At 43.7% G+C, this 8685-nt stretch overlaps 2 non-coding genes and 5 pseudogenes across 2 annotated transcripts; all 7 read left to right on the forward strand.

Annotated features, from left to right (window-relative positions):
* The first annotated feature begins 983 nt into the window (after positions 1-983).
* Positions 984-1101, forward strand: LOC130395606 (5S ribosomal RNA). Its single transcript, XR_008898646.1, has one exon. It is a non-coding gene; the product is annotated as a 5S ribosomal RNA (ribosomal RNA).
* Positions 1102-3033: 1932 nt separating this feature from the next.
* Positions 3034-3150, forward strand: LOC130396291 (5S ribosomal RNA; annotated as a pseudogene).
* A 528-nt stretch (positions 3151-3678) lies between these two features.
* LOC130396179 (5S ribosomal RNA) lies at positions 3679-3798 on the forward strand (annotated as a pseudogene).
* Positions 3799-4312: 514 nt separating this feature from the next.
* LOC130396123 (5S ribosomal RNA) lies at positions 4313-4430 on the forward strand (annotated as a pseudogene).
* A 1821-nt stretch (positions 4431-6251) lies between these two features.
* On the forward strand, positions 6252-6371 carry LOC130395041 (5S ribosomal RNA). Its single transcript, XR_008898142.1, has one exon. It is a non-coding gene; the product is annotated as a 5S ribosomal RNA (ribosomal RNA).
* A 527-nt stretch (positions 6372-6898) lies between these two features.
* LOC130396216 (5S ribosomal RNA) lies at positions 6899-7016 on the forward strand (annotated as a pseudogene).
* Positions 7017-7538: 522 nt separating this feature from the next.
* Positions 7539-7652, forward strand: LOC130396191 (5S ribosomal RNA; annotated as a pseudogene).
* The last annotated feature ends 1033 nt before the right edge of the window (positions 7653-8685 follow it).

Consider the following 8685-nt stretch of genomic DNA (forward strand, 5'->3'; position numbering starts at 1 on the left):
AACAACATCCAGTAGGCTATGTTAAAATTTGCATCAAAAACAACCTGCGTGTTGATGGAATGCACTTTCTTCCTATTGACGAACACGTCCTCGTCTTTTGATGGCGCAATTATTTTTATTTTTTATAAGTTATATATATTTTTTTATAACTTATAATTTTTATAACATTTTATTTCGGGACTAATCGGATTATTCCTGTTAGTCGGGATGTTATTGCATCGCGCATTAACTCCACAATAATTTGAATACCCTAACATGTCGTCTCGCAGGCATTTTAAGATTCTTTGTGAATAGGTCTTACTGAGTTAGGAGTCCTCTTGAGGACTTTTAAGCTCTCCTAGACTTAGGTGCTACCTTTAGTCCTAAAATACTTTGTGAATTGCTCTTAGTGAAAAAAGTTAGGAGTCCTAAATTTAAGAGTGACACGCCCATTATTTTTAGTTAGGAGTTACTCCTAAATTCGCCAGTTAGGACCTACTTTTAGCCCTAAGATCCTTTGTGAATACGGCCCCTGATGTTTACTGCCAACCGCTTTGGAGGATTTAAGCAACATACAAAAACTGACAACGTCTCTCAAAACTGTTTTTGTGAAACATGAGGACAGTATAGTGATACTGCCAGCAGGGAGCACCAGAGAGCTGAACCGACAGTTGTACATTTCTTAACTTTCACCAACACAAACACGCACGCTCACTTCAGATCATGGGAGGACGTCAAAAAATCACCACCCATTCTCTGACACTTTAACCGTTAACCTTGGTTCAAACATTTAACATCACACGCACACGCAGTGTATTTCAGATAATTAATGAATTCAGATGTCACAATGATCGTTTACATGGATAAGGAGTCCTGCTGAATCAATTACTGCCGTTTATATCTAACTAATGATTGTTTTTGTAAGAGTGTAACGTCGAGCCTCAGCAGCTTTCTCACTCCTTATGTGCTACTGTATAAAACCTGGTTTTGCGCCTGCACTAATTGCTTACGGCCATACCACCCTGAACACGCGCGATCTCGTCTGATCTCGGAAGCTAAGTAGGGCCGGGCTGGTTAGTACTTGGATGGGAGACCGCCTGGGAATACCAGGTGCTGTAAGCTTTTTCTTTTTCAACTCGAGCTCATTGACTCCGTGGTGTACCGTGACCTGATGTTTACTGCCAACCGCTTTGGAGGATTTAAGCGACATACAAAAACTGACAACGTCTCTCAAAACTGTTTTTGTGAAACATGAGGACAGTATAGTGATACTGCCAGCAGGGAGCACCAGAGAGCTGAACCGACAGTTGTACATTTCTTAAACTTTCACCAACACAAACATGCACGCTCACTTCAGGGCCCCGTTTCCCGATAACGATGGATCCACGCTCGTACGATCATTCTCACGATGGATCTTGCGAATCCACTCGTCAATTTCTTTGGAGCGTTTCCCGAAACTCCTCTTAACGTGAACGCGCATTCGCTGCACTCACGACGTCGTAGGATTGTAACTGTCTACTGACACGGTGCTGAAATGGGCTCCTTAGGAGGGGGAGACGCAGGAATGTCGCAGGAAAATTGTGTTAAAAAGGGTTAAATATATCCCCATCAAGGACAACAGCAGAGTAGCCTACGAAAAAAATAGACTGCAATTATATGAATGCTAAGACATTAAAACACAATTGATTAGGCTTAAACCGACATATATCAGTCCTTATCCTGAATGCACTGTGCGTTTCACGGCATTTTCCCCCCTTAAATAATTCCTCTTCACACCTGTGAATAACCCGGGAGAGGTCCATGATGAGGAATACAACGAAGCCCACCGTCTGGCCCGGTGCATCGTTGAGCGCACGATCGGGAGGTGGAAGTTACGCTTTAGATGCCTTCACAAGTCAGGCGGAGGGCTCCAGTTTTCTCCGGCCAAGTCATGCGCCGTGATATGTGTGAGTGTGACGGCTATGTTGCACAACATTGCAGCTAAGGGTGGGGTGGCATTGCTTGAACCGGAGGACGTTGAGGACGATGACGATGACGATGATGAGGAAGATCGGTGTGAGGACGGCCTCCGCCTCCCTCATAACTACGCGGCTGGTTTTCATGCGCGTCGAATAGTGATTGAGACTTTTTTTAACCCCCTCCACCCTCCCTCATGTCACTAAACATTCCCGTCAACTGACCAATCCCCACCATATCCCAGCCTTTTGCCTGCTCCTTTGCTTGTTTTTTTATAATTTTTTTTATTTCTTTATTTTAATTTTTTTTAATTTAATTTATTTCGTTATTATTATATTTTTTAATTTGTTTAATTAAATTTATTTTTTACATATTTTATGCTACGTTTATGAGTAGCCTATGTCAGTCTGCACAAATCCCCCCACTTTCTCTCACACATTTTGAGTGCCCTGCCTGCGCAAACATTTTCTGGACTGTCCCGTTTTATTTTGGCCATTTTAACATCTTTATTAATAAATTAATTAATAATCTTTATTAATTACCAAACTAAGAACATAAAGGCGCAATGCGTTTTAATAAAACGCATCCAATAGACGGAATGTCCGATGGTGTCGCCACTGAGGCTATAGCTGACGATGCTCTTAGCGTCCTACGAGTACCTACGAGCACCCCTGGAGTACTCGTTAGCTACGAGCGTTTTCAAGACGTTCGTTCCCCACGATGCTTTCGGGAAACGCGGTGAAAACTCTACGATGCCCTTTCGACGCACTTCACGATCCACTTAGGCTAACGACGCTTTCGGGAAACGGGCCCAGATCATGGGAGGACGTCAAAAAATCACACCCATTCTCTGACACTTTAACCGTTAACCTTGGTTCAAACATTTAACATCACACGCACACGCAGTGTATTTCAGATAATGAATGAATTCAGATGTCACAATGATCGTTTACATGGATAAGGAGTCCTACTGAATCAATTACTGCCGTTTATATCTAACTAATGATTGTTTTTGTAAAGTGTAACGTCGAGCCTCAGCCGCTTTCCTCACTCCTTATGTGCTACTGTATAAAACCTGGTTTTGCGCCTGCACTAATTGCTTACGGCCATACCACCTGACACAGCCCAATCTCGTCTGAACTCGGGAGCTAAGCAGGGTCGGGCCTGGTTAGTACTTGGATGGGAGACCGCCTGGGATACCAGGTGCAGTAGCTTTTCTTTTTCAACTCGGCTCATTGACTCCGTGGCCTACCGTGGCGTACCGTGACCTGATGTTTACTGCCAACCGCTTTGGAGGATTTAAGCAACATACAAAAAACTGACAACGTCTCTCAAAACTATTTTTTGTGAAACATGCGGACAGTATAGTGATACTGCCACCAGGGAGCACCAGAGAGCTGAACCGACAGTTGTACATTTCTTAAACTTTCACCAACACAAACACGCACGCTCACTTCAGATCATGGGAGGACGTCAAAAAATCACCACCAATTCTCTGACACTTTAACCGTTAACCTTGGTTCAAACATTTAACATCACACGCACACGCAGTGTATTTCAGATAATTAATGAATTCAGATGTCACAATGATCGTTTACATGGATAAGGAGTTCCTACTGAATCAATTACTGCCGTTTATATCTAAACTAATGATTGTTTTTGTAAAGTGTAACGTCAAGCCTCAGCAGCTTTCTCACTCCTTATGTGCTACTGTATAAACCTGGTTTTGCGCCTGCATTTAATGCTTACGGCCATACCACCCTGAACACGCCCGATCTCGTCTGATCTTGGAACTAAGCAGGGTCGGGGCCCTGGTTAGTACTTGGATGGGAGACAGCCTGGGAATACCAGGTGCTGTAAGCTTTTTCTTTTTCAACTCGAGCTCATTGACTCCGTGGCGTACCGTCGACCTGATGTTACTGCCAACCGCTTTGGAGGATTTTAAGCAACATACAAAAACTGACAACGTCTCTCAAAACTATTTTTGTGAAACTTGAGGACAGTATAGTGATACTGCCAGCAGGGAGCACCAGAGAGCTGAACCGACAGTTGTACATTTCTTAAACTTTTCACCAACACAAACACGCACGCTCACTTCAGATCATGGGAGGACGTCAAAAATCACCACCCATTCTCTGACACTTTAACCGTAACCTTGGTTCAAACATTTAACATCACACGCACACGCAGTGTATTTCAGATAATTAATGAATTCAGAGTCACAATGATCGTTTACATGGATAAGGAGTCCTACTGAATCAATTACTGCGTTTATATCTAACTAATGATTGTTTTTGTAAAGTGTAACGTAGAGCCTCAGCAGCTTTCTCACTCCTTATGTGCTACTGTATAAACCTGGTTTTGCGCCTGCACTATTGCTTACGGCATACCACCCTGAACACGCCACGATCTCGTCTGATCTCGGAAGCTAAGCAGGGTCGGGCTGGTTAGTACTTGGATGGGAGACCGCCTGGGAATACCAGGTGCTGTAAGCATTTTCTTTTTCAACTCGAGCTCATTGACTCCGTGGCCTACCGTGTCCGTACCGTGACCTGATGTTTACTGCCAACCGCTTTGGAGGATTTAAGCAACATACAAAAACTGACACGTCTCTCAAACTATTTTTGTGAAACATGAGGACAGTATAGTGATACTGCCAGCAGGGAGCACCAGAGAGCTGAACCGACAGTTGTACATTTCTTAAACTTTCACTAACACAAACACGCACGCTCACTTCAGATCATGGGAGGACGTCAAAAAATCACCACCCATTCTCTGACACTTTAACCGTTAACCTTGGTTCAAACATTTACATCACACGCACACGCAGTGTATTTCAGATAATTAATTAATTCAGATGTCACAATGATCGTTTACATGGATAAGGAGTCCTACTGAATCAATTACTGCCGTTTATATCTAACTAATGATTGTTTTTGTAAGAGTGTAACGTCGAGCCTCAGCAGCTTTCTCACTCCTTATGTGCTACTGTATAAAACCTGGTTTTGCGCCTGCACTAATTGCTCTACGGCCTACAACCCTGAACACGCCCAATCTCGTCTGATCTCGGAAGCTAAGCAGGGTCGGGCCCTGGTTACTACTTGGATGGGAGACCTGCCTGGGAATACCAGGTGCTGTAAGCATTTTCTTTTTCAACTCGAGCTCATTGCCTCAGTGGCCTACCGTGGGTACCGTGACCTGATGTTTACTGCAACGCTTTGGAGGATTTAAGCAACATACAACAACTGACAAGTCTCTCAAAACAATTTTTGTGAAACATGAGGACAGTATAGTGATACTGCAGCAGGGAGCACAGAGAGCTGAACCGACAGTTGTACATTTCTTAAACTTTCACATACACAAACACGCACGCTCACTTCAGATCATGGGAGGACGTCAAAAAATCACCACCCATTCTCTGACACTTTAACCGGTAACCTTGGTTCAAACATTTAACATCACACGCACACGCAGTGTATTTCAGATAATAATGAATTCAGATGTCCACAATGATCGTTTACATGGATAAGGGTCCTACTGAATCAATTACTGCCCGGTTTATATCTAACTAATGATTGTTTTTGTAAGAGTGTAACGTCGAGCCTCAGCAGCTTTCTCACTCCTTATGTGCTACTGTATAAAACCTGGTTTGCGCCTGCATTCTAATTGATTACGGCATACCACCCTGAACACCGCCCAATCGTCTGTATCTATGGTAGCTAAGCAGGGTCGGGCCTGGCCTTAGTACCTTGGATGGGAGACCCCCTGGGTAATACCAGGTGCTGTAAGCAATTCTTTTTCAACTCGAGCTCTTGCTCGTGGCCTACCGTGGCGTACCGTGACCTGATGTTTACTGCCCAACCGCTTTGGAGGATTTAAGCAACATACAAAAACTGACAACGTCTCTCAAAACTATTTTTGTGAAACATGAGGACAGTATAGTGATACTGCCAGCAGGGAGCACCAGAGAGCTGACCGACAGTGTACATTTCTTAAACTTTCACTAACACAAACACGCACGCTCACTTTCAGATCATGGAGGACGTCAAAAAAATCACCCACCCATTCTCTGACACTTTAACCGTCACCCTTGGTTCAAACATTTAACATCACCCGCACACGCAGTGTATTTCGATAATTAATGAATTCAGATGTCACAATGATCGTTTACATGGATAAGGAGTCCTACTGAATCAATTACTGCCGTTCTATCTAACTAATGATTGTTTTTGTAAGAGTGTGTAACGTCGAGCCTCAGCCGCTTTTCTCACCCTTATGTGCTACTGTATAAAACCTGGTTTTGCGCCTGTATAGTTGCTTACGGCCATACCACCCTGAACACGCCCCGATCTCGTCTGATCTCGGACGCTAAGCAGGGTCGGGCCTAGTTAGTACTTGGATGGGAGACCGCCTGGGAATACCAGGTGCTGTAAGCTTTTTCTTTTTCAACTCGAGCTCATTGACTCCGTGGCGTACCGTGACCTGATGTTTTACTGCAACCCGCTTTGGAGGATTTTAAGCAACATACAAAAATGACAACGTCTCTCAAAACTATTTTTGTGAAAACATGAGGACAGTTATAGTGATACTGCCAGCAGGGAGCACAGTAGAGCTGAACCGCCAGTTGTCACATTTCTTAAAACTTCACCAACACAAACACGCACGCTCACTTCAGATCCATGGGAGGACGTCAAAAATCACCACCCATTCTCTGACACTTTAACCGTAACCTTGGTTCAAACATTTAACATCACACGCGACACGCAGTGTATTTCAGCATAATTAATGAATTCAGATGTCACAATGATCGTTTACATGGATAAGGAGTTCCTACTGAATCAATTACTGCCGTTTATATCTAACTAATGATTGTTTTTTGTAATGAGTGTAAGCTCGAGCCTCAGCAGCTTTCTCACTCCTTATGTGCTACTGTATAAAACCCTGGTTTTGCGCCTGCACTAATGCTTACGGCCATACCAACCTGAACACGCACGATCTCGTCTGATCTCGGAAGCTAAGCAGGGTCGGGCTGGTTAGTTACTTGGATGGAGACCTGCCGGGAATACCAGGTGCTGTAAGCTTTTTCTTTTTCAACTCAAGCTCATTGACTCCGTGGCCTACCGTGGCGTACCGTGACCTGATGTTTACTGCCAACCGCTTTGGAGGATTTAAGCAACATACAAAAACTGACAACGTCTCTCAAAACTAATTTTGTGAAACATGAGGACAGTATAGTGATACTGCCAGCAGGGAGCACCAGAGAGCTGAACCGACAGTTGTACATTTCTTAAACTTTCACCAAACAAACACGCACGCTCACTTCAGATCATGGGAGGACGTCAAAAAATCACCCCATTCTCTGACACTTTAACCGTTAACCTTGGTTCAAACATTTAACATCACACGCACACGCAGTGTATTTCAGATAATTAATGAATTCAGATGTCACAATGATCGTTACATGGATAAGGAGTCCTACTGAATCAATTACTGCGTTTATATCTAACTAATGATTGTTTTGTAAGAGTGTAACGTGAGCCTCAGCAGCTTTCTCACTCCTTATGTGCTACTGTATAAAACCTGGTTTTGCGCCTGCACTAATTGCTTACGGCCATACCACCCTGAACACGCCCAATCGTCTGATCTTGGTAGCTAAGCAGGGTCGGGCTGGTAGTACTGGATGGGAGACCGCCTGGGAATACCAGGTGCTGTAAGCATTTTCTTCTTCAACTCGAGCTCATTGCCTCCGTGGCCTACCGTGGCGTACCGTGACCTGATGTTTACTGCCAACCGCTTTGGAGGATTTAAGCAACATAAAAAACTGACAACGTCTCTCAAAACTATTTTTGTGAAACATGAGGACAGTATAGTGATACTGCCAGCAGGGAGCACCAGAGAGCTGAACCGACAGTTGTACATTTCTTAAACTTTCACTAACACAAACACGCACGCTCACTTCAGATCATGGGAGGACGTCAAAAAATCACCACCCATTCTCTGACACTTTAACCGTTAACCTTGGTTCAAACATTTAACATCACACGCACACGCAGTGTATTTCAGATAATTAATGAATTCAGATGTCACAATGATCGTTACATGGATAAGGAGTCCTACTGAATCAATTACTGCGTTTATATCTAACTAATGATTGTTTTTGTAAGAGTGTAACGTCGAGCCTCAGCAGCTTTCTCACTCCTTATGTGCTACTGTATAAAACCTGGTTTTGCGACTGTATAGTTGCTTACGGCCATACCACCTGAACACGCCCGATCTCTGATCGGAGCTAAGCAGGGTCGGGCCTGTTAGTACTTGGATGGGAGAACGCCTGGGAATACCAGGTGCTGTAAGCTTTTTCTTTTTCAACTCGAGCTCATTGACTCCGTGGCGTACCGTGACCTGATGTTTACTGCCAACCGCTTTGGAGGATTTAAGCAACATATAAAAACTGACAACGTCTCTCAAAACTATTTTTGTGAAACATGAGGACAGTATAGTGATACTGCCAGCAGGGAGCACCAGAGAGCTGAACCGACAGTTGTACATTTCTAAATTTCACAACACAAACACGCACGCTCACTTCGATCATGGGGAGGACGTCAAAAATCACCCCCTCTGACACTTTAACCGTTAACCTTGGTTCAAACATTTAAAATCACACGCACACGCAGTGTATTTCAGATAATTAATGAATTCAGATGTCACAATGATCGTTTACATGGATAAGGAGTTCTACTGAATCAATTACTG

This window comes from Gadus chalcogrammus, chromosome 12 (genome assembly GCF_026213295.1).
Source record: "Gadus chalcogrammus isolate NIFS_2021 chromosome 12, NIFS_Gcha_1.0, whole genome shotgun sequence".
Lineage (NCBI taxonomy): Eukaryota > Metazoa > Chordata > Actinopteri > Gadiformes > Gadidae > Gadus > Gadus chalcogrammus.